The sequence below is a fragment of the Rana temporaria genome, chromosome 3 (assembly GCF_905171775.1).
Source record: "Rana temporaria chromosome 3, aRanTem1.1, whole genome shotgun sequence".
NCBI lineage: Eukaryota > Metazoa > Chordata > Amphibia > Anura > Ranidae > Rana > Rana temporaria.
Window position 1 is genome coordinate 150,859,360 of NC_053491.1, and position 22,716 is coordinate 150,882,075.

A 22,716-nucleotide genomic window follows, 5' to 3' on the forward strand; every position below is an offset into this window, starting at 1 on the left:
TGCAGGGTCTGCTTAAGAAGTAAAGGCATCTTCCCCAAGTTTACTGGCTGAAAAAAATAAAATAAAAATCACCTACTTTTAAAAAAGTTAATTAAAATATAGCACAACATTACATCACAATACTGTAGCGTCTGTGAGATTTGAGCTACTCTGCATTGCCAATGGTATTGCCTGACATCACCCTTGGTACCACAGATGAAAATGGGGATAAAGTAAGTATGTTGATAACTGTTTTACCAGTTAATAACTTTTTTACCGTTTTTTTTTGTGTTTTGTGATGGGGAGGATGTGACTAACAGAATAAGTGAACCTTGCAGTTTTAGTGCAAGGTCCACTTTAAGTTCATTTGAAGGAACATGCTGATATTGAGGGCATTAAAACATGAAGCTTGATAATAGTCTACTAAAGCATTAAATGTACAGGTCCTACACAGTGGCAAGGTAGGGGTTAAGGGGTTATTATTCAGCTGTGAAAGATAACAGTGCTGAAGGGGTTAATATACAGGTCACTGCAGTGACATGGATTCAAGATATACAGGAGAGGAAGGGGGTGAAAGGATTAAACACATCTACAACCTTTAATATCTGGGCATACCAATGTTTACATTTTCCATTGCTGTGCTTGGTCTTTACTGTAATCTCATGTTACATAACTGCTCAGCTTGGCTCTGTACAACCGAGCCAAGGACAGCTCTGTTCACAGCCATTACAATTGCAGTGTCCATCCAAAGATCATTTCTGCAGTGATGTTTTTAATAAGCTTCCACCACTTCTCCATGCATAAATTAATGGTGGTAGACACATGGTTAAAGGAGCTACTATAACCCCCGGGAAAACCTTTTTAAGCTCATTACCTTAATGAACACCACATTACTTTTGCCTTTCCATTGACTACAATGCATATTGCTAAAATTGTGAGATTTCACCTAATCTTGTGATTTTTGCCTACATGTCAAAGTATTAAAAACTCTTCTCACTCACCCCTAGTAAAGAGACAACCTTTAAAAACGTTTTGAGATCTGGAAAAGCAATAGCTTTCTGCTGCCTGTTCCTGGTGCCTCACAGTAAACAAAGATATCACCATAACCATTGTTTCCATCAACCAAAACCACTAGTAGCTACTATTTAAAAAATAATCTTCAGCATCTTTTACCATCTCTCCATGAAGCCGCTGTCTTAGCTAGGCACTTCCACAATGTTTTCCAGCCTTACAATTTAGCAAATTTCAAATATACCTTATAGACTCAAATATAAGCCAAGATTTTCAGCCCTTTTTTTGGGCTAAAAATGCCCCTCTCGACTTATACTTAAGTCAGTGTACCTAAAATTATTAAGAGGCTGCAGGCGTCCATTGTTTAAAACTTGCGGTCTCCTCCTGCCCCTTCCATGATAGGCGGAACTCTGTCTGCTGAGAAACGCCCATCACAAACGTTCTCTCATCTTCACCCATCCCAGCAGACACTGTGTTCAGTGTTCCACCAATCACAAACACCTGTTCATCCTCGGACAAGAGGACATCCGTGATTGGCGGAACACTGAACACAGTGTCTGCTGGGAAACTGAGTCTGAGGATGAGAGAACGTTTCTTGATAGGCGGAACTGTGTCAGCTGAGAAACACCTATCACGGAAGGGACCAGGAGGAGACCGCAAGTTTTAAACAATGAATGGACGCCCTCAGACTCTCAATTTCAGGTACACTGACAATGAACACAGTGACAATGGGCACAGTGATGATGAGCACAGTGAGGATTGGCACAGTGAGGATTGGCACAGTGAGGATTGGCACAGAGAGGATTGGCACAGTGAGGATTGGCACAGTGAGGATGGGCACAGTGACAATGGGCACCGTGACAATTGGCACAGTGACAATTGGCACAGTGAGGTTGGCACAGTGAGGTTGCAATGGTCACAGTGAGGTTGGCACAGTGAGGTTGCAATGGGCACAGTGAGGTGTGCAAATGGGCATTGTTGACCCTCTTTTCCACTTACAGTAGCTGCTGCATTCTCACCCTTGGCTTATACTTGAGTCAATATGTTTTCCCAGTTTTGTGTGGTAAAATTAGGTACCTCGGCTTATACTCAGGTCAGCTTTTACTCATGTCCTGCCTGTTGGCCCGGGGACAGACATGGCTGGTGTTATGGGTAGAGTAGAGGGAGATCATCCATTCATTGATCCACACTCTGGTGAATGAATCCTGAAATGATGTGCATCACTCCTGGGTTAAGCACTGTCTTTCTCCAGCAGCTCTGGCTGGTTAAGCAACTAAGCATGATCTTGCTCAATGAGCTGCAACAGAGATGTTAGTAGTCTAATAGACTCTGATATCTGAATAAATAAGTTAAAGTAACATGCAACAAACTAAAAAACACAAAAAGGTTTCAAGCCCCCACCAGCATGCACAGGCACCTAAATACATTAATGCACACATTGAGTGCATATTGTATATGAAATCAGCACCAGCTCAGCTGCAGTGCATAGAAATGCAATGTGTGGCAGTAAGCTGTGGTGCAGCGTAAAATAATGCAGACATGTTGCAGATATCCTCACTTAGCATCTGCCACCTGAATTACTGTGTAAACAGGGCACATAGAAAGTTTTTTTTTTTTTTGCACCCTTGCAGAGAACAATATTTTTTTTTTATATTGCAGAAAAACTCTGATCTTCACACACGTGTGAACTAGCCCTAAGCCCCAGTGGTGATTGTTTTTAATTAGTAGCATTGTATTAAAGATACTGCATATAAAAATATCTCAGAATATAATTAATATGAATGTACATTGTGAGTTTTAAAAGACCCAAATTTTCAGCAGGTCCTTGAAATCTATAATGCCGCGTACACACGATCGGTTTGTCTGATGAAAACGGTCTGATGGACCGTTTTCATCAGACGAACCGATCGTGTGTGGGCCCCATCAGTTTTTTTCCCATCGGTGAAAAAACGTAGAACCTGTTTTAAAATGATCTGATGGTTAAAAAAACGATAGAAAAAAATGATCGCCTGTGGGGAAATCCATTGGTTAAAAAACAACGCATGCTCAGAATCAAGTCGACGCATGCTCGGAAGCATTGAACTTCATTTTTCTCTGCATGTCATTGTGTTTTACGTCACTGCGTTCTGACACGATCGTTTTTTTAACTGATGGTGTGTAGGCAAGACTGATGAAAGTCAGCTTCATCGGATGTATGATGAAAAAATCCATCAGATCGTTTTCAACGGATGAACCAATTGTGTGTACAGGGCATTAGTGTACTCCTAAATCATGTTTATGATTGATCTTGATCTTAAATTTTAAAACATGCTTTTCATTGTGCATTTCAGCCAATCTATTATAAGTAAAGGTTACAGACTATGACCTTTTTATTGGTTTTGAAGAGACCAATGCACATTTCATGTACATCAGTAAAAATAGTAGTTGCAAACCAGTGTTGTAGACATGTAGAATGAAATGTCACCTTTAAATGTTTAGCTGCTCAGCAGTCCAATTAAAGGTCACCAGACAGAATCTGTCAACTCCCATATTCTTTGTGGTAAAAAATGGTAAATAAAAAAAATCTATGTAAATGTACTTACTTATCTTATATGGCATAGACAGTGCATATATATATATATATATATATATATATATATATATAAGTGACAGTGTATATATATATATATATATATATATATATATATATATATATATATATATATATATATATCTAGATGGACAGATAGACAGACAGACAGACAGACAGATAGATAGATAGATAGATAGATAGATAGATAGATAGATAGATAGATAGATAGATAGATACGGCATATCAAGGGTCCGTAACCAGTCAGTATATGGTGTGATCACGATTTGCCTCATGCAGTGCAGCACATCTCCTTTACAGAGTTGATCAGGTTGTTGATTGTGGCCTGTGGAATGTTGGCCATTCCTCTTCAATGGCTGTGGGAAGTTGCTGGATATTGGCAGGAACTGGAACACGCTGTTGTATACGCCGATCCAGAACATTTCAAACATGTCTAATGGGTGACATGTCCGATGAGTATGCTGGCCATGCAAGAACTGGGATATTTTCAGCTTCCAGGAATCTGTGTACAGATCATTGTAACATGGGGCCGTGCATTATCATACTGCAACATGAGGTGATGGTCGTGGATGAATGGCACAACAATGGGCCTCGGGATCTTGTCACGGTATCTCTGTACATTCAAAATGCACATGTATTTGTTGTCCATAGCATATGCCTGCCCATACCATAACCCCACTGCCACCATGGGCCACTCGAACCACAACATTGACATCAGCAATCCTCTCACCCACACGACACCATACATGCCGTCTGCCATCTGTCCTGTACAGTGAAAACCGGGATTCACCTGTGAAAAGAAAAGAACACCTCTCCAAAGTGACAGATGCCATTGAATGTGAGCATTTTCCCACTCAAGTTGGTTACAAAGACGAACTGCAGTCAAGTCGAGATCCCGATGAGGATAATGAGCTTCCCTGAGAAGGTTTCTGGCAGTTTGTGCAGACATTCTTTGGTTATGCAAATGATTGTTGCAGCAGGTGGCTGGTCTCAGACGATCTTGGAGGTGAAGATGCTGGATGTGGAGGTCCTGGGCTGGTGTAGTTACACGTGGTCTGTGGTTGTGAGGCTAGTTGGATGTACTGCCAAATTCTCTGAAACGCCTTTGGAGACGGCTTATGGTAGAGAGATGAACATTCAATTCAAGGGCAACAGCTCTGGTGGACATTCCTGCAGTCAGCATGCCAATTGCACGCTCCCTCATAACTTGTGACATCTGTGGCATTGTGCTGTGTGATAAAACTGCACATTTTAGAGTGGCCTTTTATTGTGGCCAGCCTAAGGCACACCTGTGCAATAATCATGCTGTCTAATCAGCATCTTGATATACCACACCTGTGAGGTGGATCGATTATCTTGGCAAAGGAGAGGTGCTCACTAACACAGATTTAGACAGATTTGTAAACAATATTTGAGATAAATAGGCCTTGTGTGTACATAGAAAAAGTTGTAGATCTTTGAAGTTCAGCTTATGATGAATTGGAGCAAACACAAAAGTGTTGCGTTTATAATTTTGCTCAGTGTATATATATATATATATATATATATATATATATATATATATATATATATATATATATATATATATATATATATATATATATATATATATATATTTATATATATTTATATTTTCCTCTGTATGCACTTTTATGATAACTGCTAAACTGTTTAAGCCTACAGAAGATGCTACAAGATCAGCTTGGAACACTGTGACATAGGGATAATTACAGGCAGTGTGGGACCAGCATTTGAAATAATTAACATTACAATGAGCTACATTTGTGCTGTCTTTTTTCTAGTCATGGTGTTTATCCACCCCCATACTACAATAGCAAAATACTATTTTCTACTGTATGTGTTGCCAGGGATATTTAACTAAACATTCTCTGCGGGGGTGAAATTGATTTGTTTTTGGAACAGAAATACATACGACGCATTAATGTAATACATTTTGTATCTTTTACATGTATTGTATTCATATGTTTAAAATAGGTTTAAAGTGAGTTCATTTATGATTGGTAGAAAAAAATGTATTACAATATGCTGTGCTTTGCCCAAAAAGCTCAATTTATAAATATGCATCTAAATGAGATTTAGATGGCACCTACTTTTTATTTATTATATTTTCCCATTCACATTCAAATGCTGCTTACCTTTTTTTTGCTGAAAAATCCTATAAAGTTTGTTTAGTTCACTCCTGTAAGAGTAATTATGGGAAAAAGGTGTCTCCACTGATGCTTTATCACCAGTCTATGTTTCCCTAACAACCCAATTTTTCTAAAATCCAATTGTCATTGGGACAGAAAGTGAGGTGAAATCTTGTGAACAGGGGCACAGACAGCAAAGCAAATGTTACAGAAGTGATAACCCTCCCCAATGCTATCCAAAAAGCTTAAAAATAGATGTTTTATCTAGAGCGACACTTAAAAAATGTACGTGTTCCGACTTACAAACAAATTCAACTTAAGAACAAACCTACAGACCCTTTTTTCTTCTTTTGGACTTTTTTTGGCCCATGGCTTTGGGAGCACTGTTTCCTTACTGTGTTTTGCTTATAGATTGTTCACCTTTATGCATAATATTGGTATTGGCACTGCTTATCAATTTCAATTATTTATATTTATTTCTGTATTTATCATCTTGTTTGTAACCCGGGGACCTCCTGTATACCATTTGGGGAAAAGCTTTGTTTTATTGACATCAGGAAAGAGTCACTGGTTTTTAGGACACCAGCAGGTGTGGGCTTCTAACAACCAATGAAACAACAGATGCAAAAACAGACCATTTGTCCATTTACATCTGTTTAGGTCTGCTTCTGTTTTTTTTGAAAAAAACTAAAATTGAGACTTGTTCAGTTAAAAAAAAGAACCAAACAGATGTGGATGTAAACGGATGTGAATAAATACTTATACGTTTACATCTGTTTGCCCATAGGAACGCATTGCTGTTTGTTTTTTTATCTGTCAACGGATGGATACAAAAAACAGACAAATGGAACACCTGTGTGAAAAAAAAACCTTAGGAGTCTATTTATAAATGTTTTCCTACAAGACTGACACAACTTTCACCCAAGAATCACACATTTTTTTCTATTCGATACAATTGAAAAAAATTATAAACACTAGGTGAAAGTTGTCTAATATATGTGTGTGTGATAGTGCTGTACCTCTGATGGGTCTGGCATTCATGCTATGAACTTGTTAATCTTTTATGTGTGTTGGTGCCCAGTAAAGGCATGGTTTGCGTAACCTTATAACTATAATCAAAAATTAATTAATAAATAAATGAACAGCAAGTGAAACACCAGCCTACCTAATATAATCTAAATATCTAAAAAAAACATGTTATCTAGTCCCCAACGTGACAGGTGCCTAATAGATAAACTTGATAATTAGTGATCATTAAGTGAAAAAACAAAGAATATAATAACAATATTCCATAAATAATCACAATAACATAAATTCAATAAATTCATGTGCTGCTATCAGTCCATAGAACTGTAGTGTACTGTAAGATCCACAACAATTGCCACGAACATCCAGTGAAATAATATCCAGTGATAAAAGCTGTTAATGTTTCACCTTCACCGACTGATAAGTACACCCACAAAAGTGCTCAAATAATGGCAGCTTACCACAAGTAGTTGACCCTTTTACTGTAAAAAAAATGGGCAAATGTGCTTCATAGCATGTTGGACTTTGCTATTAACAGATAAAATAAGCAGAAAATGGAACAACCTTTTAACCCATGGAGACTCAGGACGGCATATGCAAATAAGAAGATAAGGTCCGAAATATTGTAGTCCCGTTTATTAAAAGTGTGTCAAATGAAACGGACATAGAGGCGTTACCTGGTCACCTACTGAGGTCACCTCCAGTTCCCTTTGGCTCACTGCGGTGCAGGGTGGAACGCACGCTAGCGCACATGAGTCGGGACCATCTCCACCAATTTGATTCTATGCCATCCAGCCTCAGTGCCGGGCCTTGGGCACTCCTAAAGTAAGCAGCCATTTGGCTTTTTATTTGAACATTTTTACATTTATTAAACAGGATTACACTATTTCGGACCTTATATTCTTATTTGCATATGCCGTCCTGAGTCTCCATGGGTTATTAGGTTGTTCCATTATCTGCTTATTTCATCTGTTAATAGCAAAGTCCAACTTGCTATGAAGCACATTTGACCACTTTTTTCAGTAAAAGGGTCAACTACTTGTGGTAAGCTGCCATCTTTTGAGCACTTTTGTGGGTGTCCTTATCAGTCGGTGAAGGTGAAACATTAACAGCTTTTATCACTGGATATTATTTCACTGGATGTTCGTGGCAATTGTTGTGGATCTTGCAGTACACTACAGTTCTATGAACTGATAGCAGCACATGAATTTATTGAATTTATGTTATTGTGATTATTTATGGAATATTGTTATTATATTCTTTGTTTTTTCACTTAGCCCTGGTTCACACTGGGTACGATTTGGAACGATTTGAGATGCGATTTGACATGTCAAATCGCATCTCAAATCGGCGGCAATTGTCGGCAATGGCACTGTCCTAATCAGTGCGACGCCGCATCTGCGATTTCAAAAAGTAGTTCCTGTACTACTTTTTGCGATTTCGGGCCGCAATTTACATTAAATTGCGGCCGAAATCACGGCAAAATCGCGGCAAAATCGCAGCCGCGAAATCGCGGTACCGCGATTTTGAATTCGCAGCAGTGTGAACCTAGGCAAAATGATCACTAATTATCAAGATACATTTTTTCTTTTTGCGTAAACCTTGTCAGGGTTTCAAGCTGCTGCCTCTCTTTAGGCAACGGAAGATATGTTCCGCCGAGTTGCACTCTGTATAAAAATTGTAAACACTTTTGGTGAAAACATAAACCACTTCAATAAAGTGCATTTTCCTGCCAAGGCCAATTTTCAATGCAACACTGTACCCATACGACATTTGTATCATGTTTTTTTCACACAAATAGAGCTGTCTTTTTGTGATATTTAATCACCACTGGGGTTTTGCTTTTTGCTAAATAATGCCTTTCTTAATTTCTGTTATACAATGTTGCAAATAAATAATCTTTCTTCATAAATTTAGGTCAAAATATATTTTGCTACATTTCTTTGGTAATAATAATAAAAAAAAATTGTGTTTATTATTTAGTCTGTAGGAAAGGTATAGAGCCCACAAACGATGGTATATATTTTTGAAAATTGATCAATCCTGTCTTTTCTTGAGACTATACCAGGATAGTACAAATTTCCCTCAAATTACCCCTTTTTGGAAAGTACACTGTTCAAGGTATTTAGTAAGAGACATGTTTTTGAAGTTGTAATTTTTTTCATAATTTTTTGAACATGAACAAAAAAAAACAAAAAAAAGTTTTGGTGTGGTGGTGATCGGGGACACTGGCTGGTATGGTGTGGTGATGATGAGAGACACTGGCTGGACACGGGACAGTATGTAGAAAAAAAATGTTATTACATTTTTTTTCTTTAAAAAAAAAGATGTAATGCAATGTTACCATAGTAACACTGTACTACTCTGGGGAAGTGATAATATGTTTTTCATAGTATTATTGTTTATACCAGTGAATTTTATTGGTAAAAGCAACAATTTTTACTAAATAAAATTGTTTCATTGAATGTGTATTGTTGTGATTAGCTGTGATTGGCCACAGCTAATCACATGGTACAGATGGTCTGTGATTGGCCCAGTCTGTGCCATGTGATCGCTGTGACCAATTGCAGTTAGCAACACAATTGTACACAATAAATAGCATGAAAGGAAGCCATCCATTGTTTACAATAGTCATGTGATCTGTTGTGATTGATCACAGCAATCACATGATACCCGTAGTGGGTTTGTACAGTCATCAGTCACAACCGGTGAGAGATCACACCATAGCATGGCTCCGAAGCATGTCATATGACGTCCACCCAGATCATTTATGGTGGCACTGTATTTATTTCATAGGAAACAAAAATGAAGTACATTATTTCATAATTGATATACAGCTGTCACATGACTCATTCCCAGGTCTGCATGGAAACATTAGTGGGAGGACCTTCTAGTTCTCTGCTGCTGGTCACATGTTAAAAAAACAACCTTTGGAATACAGAGGAAAAATACATAATTAAAATCAAATATTTCCCTCCCACAGGTTGACGTCATATGCAGCTACAGACATCATACATATATCTTTTTTTTCAGTCAGCAATTCTCTGCAATGTTTGGCCGCTTGATTGCTTGCTTTTACAGGTGACGGGAGGGCATGCCCACCTCCACTGCCCTCCAGTGCTTCTCCGGTGTTTCTTTGGGCTCACCCGTGCATTCAGGCTCGCCAGTGATGGCGGTTTACCATAGAGCTGGCCATGGACCAGATGGTCCCCAGCCATGTCTATGATCCTTGGAGGCTGGAAGCGATGTCAAGACATCACTTCCAGTTCTGACAGATGTAAACTACTTTTTTGCTGGAACGCCTGAGATTGTTTTTTTTTTTTAAATCTCAGGCTTTCCAGCACGTAGAGGAGAGAGATGTGGGGTCCTATAGACCTAAAGACTTAGAGGACCTGTCATGCACTATTTCTATAACAAGGGAAGTTTATATTCCTTGTAATAGGAATAAAAGTGATAACAATAAATACAAATTAAGGGAAAGTATAAAAAAACCCGATAAAATAAACAATAAAAAAAAGAAATAAAATATCCCCATCCCTTCGTGCTCACACGCAAAAGCGGACGCATACGTAGGTCACGCCCACATATGTAAACAGTGTTTAAACCACACATGTGAGATCACTGCAAACATTAGAGTGAGAACAATAATTCTAGCGCATGACCTATTCTGTAACTCTAATCTGGTAACCCTTAAAAAAATTCAAGCGTAGCCTATGGAATTGTTAGGTAATGAAGTTTGGCACCATTCCAGGAGTGTGCAATTTTAAAGCGTGACATGTTAGGTATCTGTTTACTCAGCGTAACATCATCTTTCACGTTATACAAAAAATTGGGGTAATTATTGTGTGTGTTTGTTTTTTCAATCAAAAATATGAAAAATTGCTGCGAAAAAACTGTGTGACATAAAACAATTGCCACAACCACCATGTTATTCCCTAGGGTCTCTGCTAAATATATATATATATATATATATATATATATATATATATATATATATATATATATATATATATATATATATATAATGTTTAGGGGTTCTGAATAATTTTCGAGCAAATAAATTATGATTTTACATGCAGGAGAGAAATGGTAGAATTGGCTTTGGTCGCAAATAGTTAAATTATCATACAAATATATATTTGAACTTAAGTCTATTATTTGTGTGCAAAAACATGGTGTGGGCTATCTGGGGGATACACCGCCAATCACAGCCTGTTTCCTGTCCCTTCAGCCTGTGTCTATTGTTTATATGTACTTAGAATTACAGGGAGATGATGCCTATAATCAATCAACATGTGATATTCAACCTCCATAGTGTTTAGCTGTTTAGTGGGCATAAAAAAGAAGGAGAAAGAGGGCTGTCATTTATCCTTGTGTATACGTCCACCTGTGTGACTCTATACTCACATGGGCTACACAGATAAGAAAAAAGGAAATTAATAGCATAGAAGTGATCTGAAACTATGCTCAGCAGATGTGGCAACAGCTGGTCTACACACTCTCAGTGGGGACACAGGGGGGGAAGAGACAGTGAACAGCAGGATCAACCAGGTTTTTTGTAGAATACAGAAAATGAATTCCATAGTGACTGAGTGAATATGAACAACATGTTCTGACAGTTTTGCTGCTATAGTGTTCAAAGCAGACCTGACAACACATTGGAAATGCAAGACCCTGAACCAGGTTTAAAACATACAGGGTTACAACATCCAGGGCCACCCCAGCATTGGAAAGAGGACCTGCTCCACCTCCTTCCCCCCACCCAGACCTGCTCCATCTCTTGCCATGTGCCATGTTGTCACTGTGGTGAAGATTGTGAGGTAGGACTGAGGACTCTGAAGGTATGATGGTGGAATGGGGATCTCTTATGTAAAGACGGGACTCTGGTAGCAAAGGGGGCTCTGACGTGAAAGGGTGGGTCTGATGTGAAAGGGGTGCTATGATGGGAAAGGGGTGGCTCCAATGTGAAGGGAATGATCTTATGTACAAGAAAAACCTTGTAAAGGGGCATCTGATGTGCAAGGGGGCTCTAATGGAATGGGGAGTCTATGATTTTAAGGGGGAACACTTATGTGTAATGGAGAATATAATACGATGGGTTGCTCTTATGTGGTGTGGGACTTCTGATGTGATTAAGATTTCTGGTGTAAATGTAGAACAAAGATGTAAAATAGGGTTCTGTTGTGGGGGTTCTAATATGAAGTTATTTCTTAATTTGTTTATTTCTTCATTTAAATATATTTGTTTTTCATAAAACAGTTTTTTTCGCCTTGCAAATACTTGTAAAATATATAATGTGTCAGTCATGCTGAAGAATTTGGAGACCCTTGAATTACATCAAACAGTGGTTCATGACTTGGAGGTAGCTCTTGGTTCCCTCTGATGACCTGCTGCACCCAGTTTTCTTTTGCGTTGATCTACTAAAGGAGTAGAGACTGTTCATTTAATAAGGTGAAGAGTCACTGAACTTAGTAAATAAGTTAAATATGTACAGTTCAATGAACCAATCAAAGTTAAATTATATGCATATTATCACTAGTGATAGTAAACAAACTAATAACATGAATTTTTCTTTTGTTACTGTTTTTTTTTTTTTTTTTTACTTCTGTAGGACAAACAGCAGTACACACAGGCTGAAAGTTGTCCGGTCCCTGCTAACCGGCAGTTTTTGGCTGGTTTTTGGCCTGTGTGTACAAGGCTTTATTGGAAAGAGCTTAACCCACCAATTTGTACTATAATGGACACAAAGCAATTGCCCTGTGTAAACATTCTTTAAAATGCCCAATTCAAAGCAGCATGGTTCTAATAAATTCATAATTTGTTTTAAAATTATTATTAATTGCCATTTCTATATCATACTCACTTTTGGAGTGGATATTTTTATAGCTCTAGAAAGTTAGAAAAATGCCTATAAACATATCTCAGTTACTAGGTAACAAAGACTTTTTTTGTGGCTAATTTATTGCACAATCAGAAAATGAACAGCAGGAGACAATTCATCTGCACCTGTTTCACTGTGAGTTTTTAATATTTCAGTCTGTTGTGCTTCTTTGAACATGCTTGTAAGCTGTGTATGTGTAAATAAAATATCCAAGTGCACTGCAGTCTGTATGGTAATTATTATTCCCATCAATGCAGATTTTCTTCAATTCAAGTAGTATTTCACCTACAAAAAGAGCCTCTAGTCTACCTCTTTAAGTAACTGTCGGAATAATGCATTTGTTTTACTTATTTCCCTGCAGAATACTAGTTTGTAATTATTGCTGATTTTATGTCTCTGATTGCAAATAAATTGGTCATCTGCATAGTTAAATTATTTCTGGAACATTGGATTAGGTTTGCAGGATTAAAGGAACATATTGCTGAACACCATCTTAAGCCACTGAGTAACTCTGTTGGAAACAACATTTTTTTTAAATATGTGTCTGAAATGTGTAAAATGCTGTATTATTTCAGACAAACAAACTAAAAGCCTTGATAATCCAGTGATTTGAAGAGTGGCTCTTGGTTAATGGGGGGGGGGGGGATTATCCAAGTGTCCCAGACCATTGCAAAGTGTTTAAATCTATTTTGTACATGCTTAAAATACATTATGATAAATGTTTATTTTCAGTTGAAATACAGTATATTAATGGCACATGGGTTAGATAAGAACATAACACTTCAATGGTAATTGATCAGCATTGCTCCTTTACATTGTGCCCTAAAGCTTTGTACACAACACGCTGGGTTGAATAACAAAAAAAGTACAGCGAACTCCCCGCTGAGCTGTTGTGTTCTGACAAGGGGACGGACCCTCTGGCAGAACATTCCATCAGCACTCTCAGCCATTGGCTGAGAGCACTGATCAAGAGCCGGTCGGGTCCTGGTTTTCCAGCATGCTCATCCAACAGATGTCGGCTGACATACACACAGGCTGAATTTTGGCTGGTTTTTACCTAACCAGCCGATGTAGTACGACATTCGGCCCATGTGTACAGGGCTTAACATTTGTCTCTAGTAGAACTTCATGATCCAGACAAGTTTTAGCTTTCTTATGAACTTTGTAAAGCATTTTTAAATGTGCTGGGGTGAAGTAACAACAGCAAAGGTGAAGTAACAACAACAAAATATCTTGCTTGCTAGCTTTGAAACTACCAATAAATTATTAGTCCAATAGATTTCACTGAGAACGTTGATTAGCAGTAATCTTGCTACTGCAAGTTGAATAAATAAACTTACCGTAACATGACTTCTTATGTTCATATGTAACTGTTCTAATGTTTTTTTTTAAAAGGGTGTGTAAAATTAAAACTGGGACTGAGGTCTTTCTAGTGCAGTGATGTGAAGTCTGCGGGAAGATCTAGTGATAGCTGCAGGGTACCATGGAGAACTATGTTCTCGGAAGTGTCGTGATTGGAACTGAGTTTGGCAGGGCAGGCACTGGTAAAGGTATTACCGCCTCTTTCTACAGGAAAAGGGGCTTTAAAAAGTCACAGAAGGGTTGATTTAAAAAGGAACTTCATCTGTCTAGCAACAACATCTGACATATGACTGTAATTTGCCCATCTAGGTCAGTTTAGACTTAACCCTTCCAAGCCTAAGCCTATTTATGACATGTGTTGCTTACAAGATAAAATCTTTTTTTTTTTGCTAGAAAATTACTTAGAACCCCCAAATATTACACACACACATATATATATATATATATATATATATATATATATATATTAGCAGAGACCCTTTAAAATAAATTAATGATTGTTGCAATACTTTATGTCACACTGTATTTGTGCAGTGGTCTTTCAAATGCAATTTTTTGGGAATAAATTTCATTTTTCATGAATTAAAAAAATAAAAAAACAAATGGAAAGGTTAACCCAAATGTTTTATATAATGTGAAAGATGATGTTAGGCCGAGTAAATAGATACCTAACATGTCATGCTTTGAAATTGCACTCACTCGTGGAATGGCGACAAACTACAGTACCTAAAACTCTCCATAGGCATCGCTTTAAAATAACTCTGGCGATCGCAGTGATACCATATCATGTGTGATTTGAACATTTGCGGGCGTGACTTACATATGTGTTTTGCTTGCTGCGTGAGCACTATGGGACAGGGGCGCTTTAAATGTATTTTTTATTTTTCTTGCACTTAAAAGTATTCAGATCGCCAAAATCAGCGGTTCTGAATGCTGTCATTTTTTTTTAATTGGCACCATTGGCAGCCGAGTACACCGGAAGTGACATTGTGATGTCACTTCCAGGATTTTACATCAGAGACCCAATCAAAGCTGAATCCAGCTTTGTTTGTGTCTTAACCTAGGCGGTGGACACGCCGTCTGGTGGATTGAGCCTCCTGGTGGAATAGGAAGCCTTGGAACAGTGGCAGAAGGTGGCTCCTTTAGGATAACAGCCGAATGGCTTTTAGCCGCATTGGTTGTTATCACTAAAAAGCCATGAATGCAAATTGTGCGTATGGTCAGCGCAAAGGGGTTAATCTGCCAACAACAACCCTATGTTGGAAACAGAAAACACCATTTGAATGACAGCAATAAAATATGTAACAACTGGCATGATAGGCTTTGTAGTACATCTGTTAACACATGTGACAGGACAGGTTGCGTATATTATTACTAATTTAAATAAGAGTTCATATTTGTGTGTACATATACATCAGAAATGTAAGAGGTAAGGCTGTATGGCAAGGATAGTTGGTACAGTACATGTTCAGATTTTCATATATATACTGTGCATATACTGTAAAAATGTGTATAGCTTTGATCTATACTGTACATATTGTGAGAATACACCTTTAGCTGGCTATATTCCTTTATTTATAAATAATGATATTAAAAAGTATAATAATTTTCATCAGCTCACTTGAATGTTGCTTATTTTTGGCATAGAAGTATGTGATTTGTTACAGTGCAGATTTTCAGACACTGATATTAGTGGATTCATATGGCTGGTGAATATTTGTTGCTTAAAATCCTAACAGAGAATGAGAAGACATGTTATATTGCAGTTGATTTGAAAGAAACCAAATGCCATCCACAAATCCAGTGTGAAGTACAGCATAGCTTTCCTAAAACAGAAGGTACTTTCATGTCTGACTTCCATCACCAGCAAAAAAAAGGGGGTATGTTCCTCATTATCGAATGAAGGACAGTGTCATGCAAATCATTTATGTTGGATTGTGCATTCATGGATCTCTAATATTAGATTGAATCTGTGCTGTAGGCAGTGCTTCTATTCTTACAGTTAGATGATATAGAAAATAATTTGCATGTCTGCCTACTATCCTAAAATGAGAAATAAATTCCCTATTTTTTTTTCAATTTGTGATAGAATTGAGATGTACAGATACTTTCTGTTTAAAGAAAGCTATAAGATTATTGAACCAAAATCCTATGTCATCTAAAAATGTGTCCATATTATATAATATAGTCTGTTAAAACTTAATGCAATACTATATTGGTGTGACAAGCTGTGTAAGGGGCCCAAAAATGACTGATGGCTGCACAGTGTCATATCGGAGGATATTAATATTGAGTATACATTTACTTTCAGTAAGCCCTGCAAGGTTTACAGACAATATACATTGAAAATAACAGCATGCTTTATTAAGATGGATTTAAAGTTATCATAGGTCAGGACCTACAAAGGAAAAACTTCAGGAGTGGCATATTGCCCCCTGTGTCAACTTTATTTAGATTTTTATGTCACATATGTTGCTTATGCAGACTTTCAGGATATAAATCGGGACACAACACTTTGGGCCCAACTTTGTGGAACTGTGCCCCCCCCCCCCCCCGACCTTTAAGTCTGCTCCTAGATTTAGATATATTTAAATATTAATGTGTGGCATTTTGGGCATACTGCCCCTTTAAGAATCTGGACACTTTTTGCCTGTGGTAAATTCCAGCCAGTGGGAATAATTGGAATTTTCTGGAAAATCTTGTTTGCGTTATAATTTAGTAAATTCAGCTTGAGTCCTTATAACTGGACACAAATGGTGATAATATTGAATGTATTCTTTATTTATTAACCACTTCCCGACCGCCGCATGTAGATATACGTCGGCAGAATGGCACAGACAGGCACATCAACGTACCTGTACGTGCCTGCCTAGACGTGGGTCGGGGGTCCGATCGGGACCCCCCCCCGCTAAACGCGGCGGTCGTGTTCCCTCGGGGAGCGATCCGGGACGACGGCGCGGCTATTTGTTTATAGCCACTCCATCGCGATCGCTCCCCGGAGCTGAAGAACGGGGAGAGCCGTATGTAAACACGGCTTCCCCGTGCTTCACTATGGCGCTGCATCGATCAAGTGATCCCCTTTATAGGGGAGACGCGATCGATGACGTCATTCCTACAGCCACACCCCCCTACAGTTGTAAACACACACTAAGTGTACACTAAATCCTACAGCGCCACCTGTGGTTAACTCCCAAACTGCAACTGTAATTTTCACAATAAAGAATGCAATTTAAATGCATTTTTTGCTGTGAAAATGACAATGGTCCCAAAAATGTGTCAAAATTGTCCGAAGTGTCCGCCATAATGTCGCAGTCACGAAAAAAATCGCTGATCGCCGCCATTAGTAGTAAAACATTTTTTTTTTTATAAAAATGCAATAAAACGATCCCCTATTTTGTAAACGCTATAAATTTTGCGCAAACCAATCGATAAACGCTTATTGCCATTTTTTTTACCAAAAATAGGTAGAAGAATACGTATCGGCCTAAACTGAGGAAAAAAAAATTATATATGTTTTTGGGGGATATTTATTATAGCAAAAAGTAAAAAATATTGCATTTTTTTCAAAATTGTCGCTCTATTTTTGTTTATAGCGCAAAAAATAAAAACCGCAGAGATGATCAAATACCACCAAAAGAAAGCTCTATTTGTGGGGAAAAAAAAGACGCCAATTTTGTTTGGGAGCCACGTCGCACGACCGCGCAATTGTCTGTTAAAGCGACGCAGTCCTGAACTGTAAAAACACCTTGGGTCTTTAGGCAGCATATTGGTCCGGTCCTTAAGTGGTTAAATACAAGATTTCTAGCTATTAATATTTGTATGAATATTTAGTAAACCAATAAAGTGCTGTGGCTATTTAATGCCATTAATATTGTACTGGTTTATTTATTTGCTTATAATGATTATGTATTGGTCTCGGGGGGTTGCGGCCTTTACACCCAAGCATTAGAGATACAATTTGACACAGTTAACAAGAACAACAGTTATCAAACAGAATAAAAGAAAAAGTGATTATACACAAATTAAATGCCAGATATACCGAATGTATGGGTATTGATAAGCCAAATGAATAAGCAGAAACTCAGTTAAGCAGTGTAATAGAAAGATTGTACATGTTCTCGGGGTAACCATCTATCTCCTGAATTGTGTATAAATCTCTGCAACTGAGAAGCTCAGCCTGTTAACATTTGGTAGATAACATAAACACAATAATGGAAACAATTACCAGATACTTTGTAGAGAAGATAGAGGTTCTGTCTTCAGGAAAATATTAATCTTTTGGTACAGATGTACACTGCACAACATAAGGATTTTGATAAGCTTTTACTTCCATATTGCCAATGTAAGCAACTACTTATTTTGACTGACCACTGTTGAAGAGGGCTGCATCTGCTTTAGTTAGTTTTCTACAAGGATATACAAAAAAATTGGAATATATATGACATTTTTAAGTGTTTTTTTTTATTAATATTTGATCAATAATATAAAGTTTTCAGCAAATGTATGCACCCTTTAAGATTAGTACACCCAGGCCGAATGTCGGCTGGCATCTGCCGGTTTAATAAAAACTGGCTAACATTCGGCCCCTGTGTATGGCAGCCGGTCTTACAGAAGCCGGCTGAAGACTCATTACCGAAAAAGGTCTGCCGACCGACTCTCAGTCAGCACTCTCAGCCAATAGCTGAGAGCACTGATCGGAGTGTCCTGGCGAGGGGTCCGTCTTATACCTCACAAAAAAAACTACCTCTTCTAGCTTACAGAGAATACAGAGAAAAACTAACCAGCAACAAAACAAAAAAAAACGCATAATACAAGGTTCCTGCTAGTTCTGGTTTCTGAGCTCTAATTATTGAGTAAACCTTTAAAGCATTAGACCACCCCATGCCTCCAAACAGGTCAAATTCATAACCTACAGATACAAATTACAAAAAATTAGTATGTTTAATTAAAATCCATGTGACTTAATTAATTAAAACACATAATTAATAAAACACATGCCATTTCAAAAGATATCTGTGGTACTTTTGCACTGCCTGAAAACGTATCATATGGTGTAATTTTCCTTTAACAAATGGTTACTTTATTCAGAGCATTGCTTCAAAACGCATGATCATAAAACTCCAGTAATTGTATTATAATATTAAGATTTCCATTATGGTAACCAGAGAAAGAAAATACATTATGTACCTTTTTTTGTTTTTTGTAGTTTTACCAGTTAGCTTTAGGAAAGTAAATTTTCATAAATTTGTGCATATACCACCAATCACAAGTTTTACACACTCCTTGGAAATCATAAAGATTGGCACAGGTTTTGTGAAAGTGTCTATAATGCACCAAATTCATATACCTGTCTAGAACTTTTAATTGAATTTGGCTGCACCTCTTTTAGAATGCACAAGGCACTTTTGTAAAATATCTCTGCCAGTTTCTGTCTCTGTATGTCAAACGAGTGTTGGTCTTAAGTTCCACTTTTGTGAGATATATTTTAAATTTGGTGAATTCATTGTGCCAAAATGTAAAAGTGGCACATATAACTACCTGAGTGCAAAAGTCACTGTCGGAACCAAAAATGTTGCAAATGCTTAAAAAATTTAGCACAATAAGTTAACAAGAGGGATTAACATCAGAAAAGTGGTGCAGCAGCTTTATTGAATTCCCACCCAATTTTCTCATATTTTTGGATGTTTGTATGTATCTATTTTAATGAAGCAACGTACTTTAAAGTGTTTGAGAATTACATAGCAAGTGAAAAAGATGCATTAAAAGTGGTTAAAGTGTTAAGGTTTTTTGCATTACAGTAAAACAAAATTATGTGCTGCAGGATCCCCTAAGCCACCCTTTATAAGTATACCTTACCTGAGCCTGATCTAGATCCAGCAGTCTGCATGGGCGCAGCATCTCTGTTGGCTCTTACTCTCCTCACTGTGCAGGTTGATAGCAGTTGAAGTTATTGGCTCCTACTACTGTTCAACAAATACTGTGATGAGGGAGCAGGGGGTGGGGCCAATCTGCCCTGTCTGTAACTACAGATGCAGAAAAAAGAATAGAGAAGTGCCTCTAAGTAAATTATTTAATAATTTATACAATACAAGTTTCCAACACTTACATTTCAGTAAGTACAGATGTGCTCCTAAGGAATCATCAATTCATGGTGATTATTTTCAATGTCATCAAGCGTGTCCAGAGCAGTCTCGCAATTTGTGCTGTAAAGCCGCAAGGTGCCGAGGAGAAGCCGGCTGTTTCCTTCGGTGGCGGTGTTTTGTTTGTGGACCGGCGTGTGATGTCAGTGGGGTCAAAAGGGACACAACGCGTTTCAGAGCATGTGCGAGTCCCAATTAGAGCATGCACGCTCTTTTTTCAAGTGTAGGGGAGAGGAGAGAACGGGATAATATAGCCCTGTATAGCAACAAGTAACAGCTGTACAATTGCTAAGGGGGAGTAATAAGCAGCAAATCACAAGGTGTTGACAAATTAAAACCATAATAATAATAATAATAATAATACTGGAAGTGCAGTGAAGAAAATTATTTGTTTAGAGTTCCACACAATGGCATGCATTCACAAATGGCAATGAAATATCTGTTTTTATGTAGGTGTGTGCCGATACACAGGGATGGATGGATGGAAATGGTTTTGGGTTAAAAGGAAAAATAAGATGATGTGAAACAGAAATAAAATAATAGAATGGGTTATGAAATAAATTAAATATAATGCAGAAAAAATGGATAGTAGCTTACAATAATCAATAATCGGCAGGATGAAGCGAATTATTAGAAGTATGTGTTGAGAAATAATATATTAATTACAATTAATTAGAAAATGATCTAGTTAATTATTTGTGGTTTAAAGAATTAATAAAATGATCAATTAAATAATATTATTAATAAAAATAGAGTTAATAATAATGTATTTGACCAGTTATAATTTTGTATATTAAGTAAAAAAAAAAATCAATATTCAAAATTTATAAAAGTTCGTAGGAAGTTCATAATGGTGACTATAATGTTAATCAGTAGGCGACAGTCAAGAATGATTATTGATTATCGGCAATTTGGCCCAAAAATGTATAATAATAATAATAGAAAAAAATTATGAAGAAAGTGGCTTACTATGGGGGAGAGGATGAGCCAGGAGTGCCAGAAGAAGAGGATCAGGACTGCTATGTGCAATACAATTTCACAGAGCAGGTAAGTATAACATTTATTTTAATTTAACAAAATGAAGCTTTAACATCACTTTAAACTATTCCCTGTATGTTATTCCAATATGCTATTAATGGGGTGACCATTATATTGGCAATGGATGTCATGTAGAGAACCTTTGAAATAGGAGCTCACTACCGTGATTCTCAAAAAGGTAAAACATATTTTATATTAATGAGTAGTATCATTGCTTTTCAGCAAATGTATTTATTTGCTATTACCTGTACCGCGCAGTGTTATAAAATATATTTAAAGTGGAACTATACTCACCTCCACTCCAGCGATGTATGGTCCAGCCTTTGTCTTCTTTAGATTGTTTTCTTCCAGTTTTAAATTTTCTGCCATCTTATTGACCAGGATGATGTCATTCCCAAGCATGCACAGGAATTACCGTAATTAATCTCAGCAAAGGCCACAATTGTACACTGAGCTAGCTATACATGTGGCGTGAGAACAAGCAGCTAAGAACACTTTAACATAGAAGAGTGATAATATGTCTCTACTGCATTAAAAACACTGCCTGTTCAAAATATAATTTTTTTAGTCAAAGTTCCTCTTTAATTGTTATGTTGGGGTTTTATTTTAACATATGTACTTGATACAACAACAATAATCTAATTAGTCATTAGATCCTGCAGTGAGTTTGCACATCCAGGGGAAGTAGCACTTTAAGCATTACCATAACATGAAAAAAGATTTACAATTAAAAATATGCAAAAGATGCTGGATAAGCAAAATAGCTAAACACACAGGAGATTTCAGGTATTAAAAACTCCACTTATTTATTCTCGCTTAGGAAAACTTGTCATATTTTTGTATGCAGCCATCAAATGTTGAAGGATTGATTCACAAAGAAATACGCAGTCAGCATCTTTAAATTTGTAGCAAAATAATGATCATCATTTAACATACTGTCTGTACTGCTCCCTATCAATAAATAAGGAAAGAAAGCAAAATGCAGTGATATTTGCCTGGGTATTATATTTTATAAAAAAATACAATTGTGCTAATACAGTATATGCAGTGAGTATGCAAAGGTACCCTAAAGGCAAACCTGTGGTGTTTTTTGGGGTAAAATGTGGAAAAAGATGTATGACAATATGTTACCTCTGTACTAATTCGTCACAGGGATAAAGTGCATGTTTTTGGATTCTTTGCATACACTTTTATGCCGCGTACACATGGCCATTTTTCGGGTTCTAAAAAATTACGTGTTTTTTTTAATGTCATTAAAAACGATCATGTGTGGGCTTCAGAGCATTTTTCACATTCTAAAAAATGGGCAATTTTTTTTCCGAACATGCTCTATTTTTAAACAACGTTTTTAACGTTGTAATTTTTAAGATTGTAAAAAATGGTCGTGTGTGGGCTTTAACGACGTGAAAAAAACGTGCATGCTCAGAAGCAAGTTATGAGACGGGAGCGCTTGTTCTGGTAAAACTACCGTTCGTAATGGAGTAAGCACATTCATCACGCTGTAACAGACAGAAAAGCGTGAATCGTCTTTTACTAACA

At 37.3% G+C, this 22,716-nt stretch overlaps 1 protein-coding gene across 2 annotated transcripts in view; it reads left to right on the forward strand.

Moving 5' to 3' along the window:
- Positions 1 to 22,716, forward strand: part of TAFA5 (TAFA chemokine like family member 5) — a 596,064-nt gene that overhangs the window by 365,498 nt on the left and 207,850 nt on the right. The window lies entirely within an intron of this gene.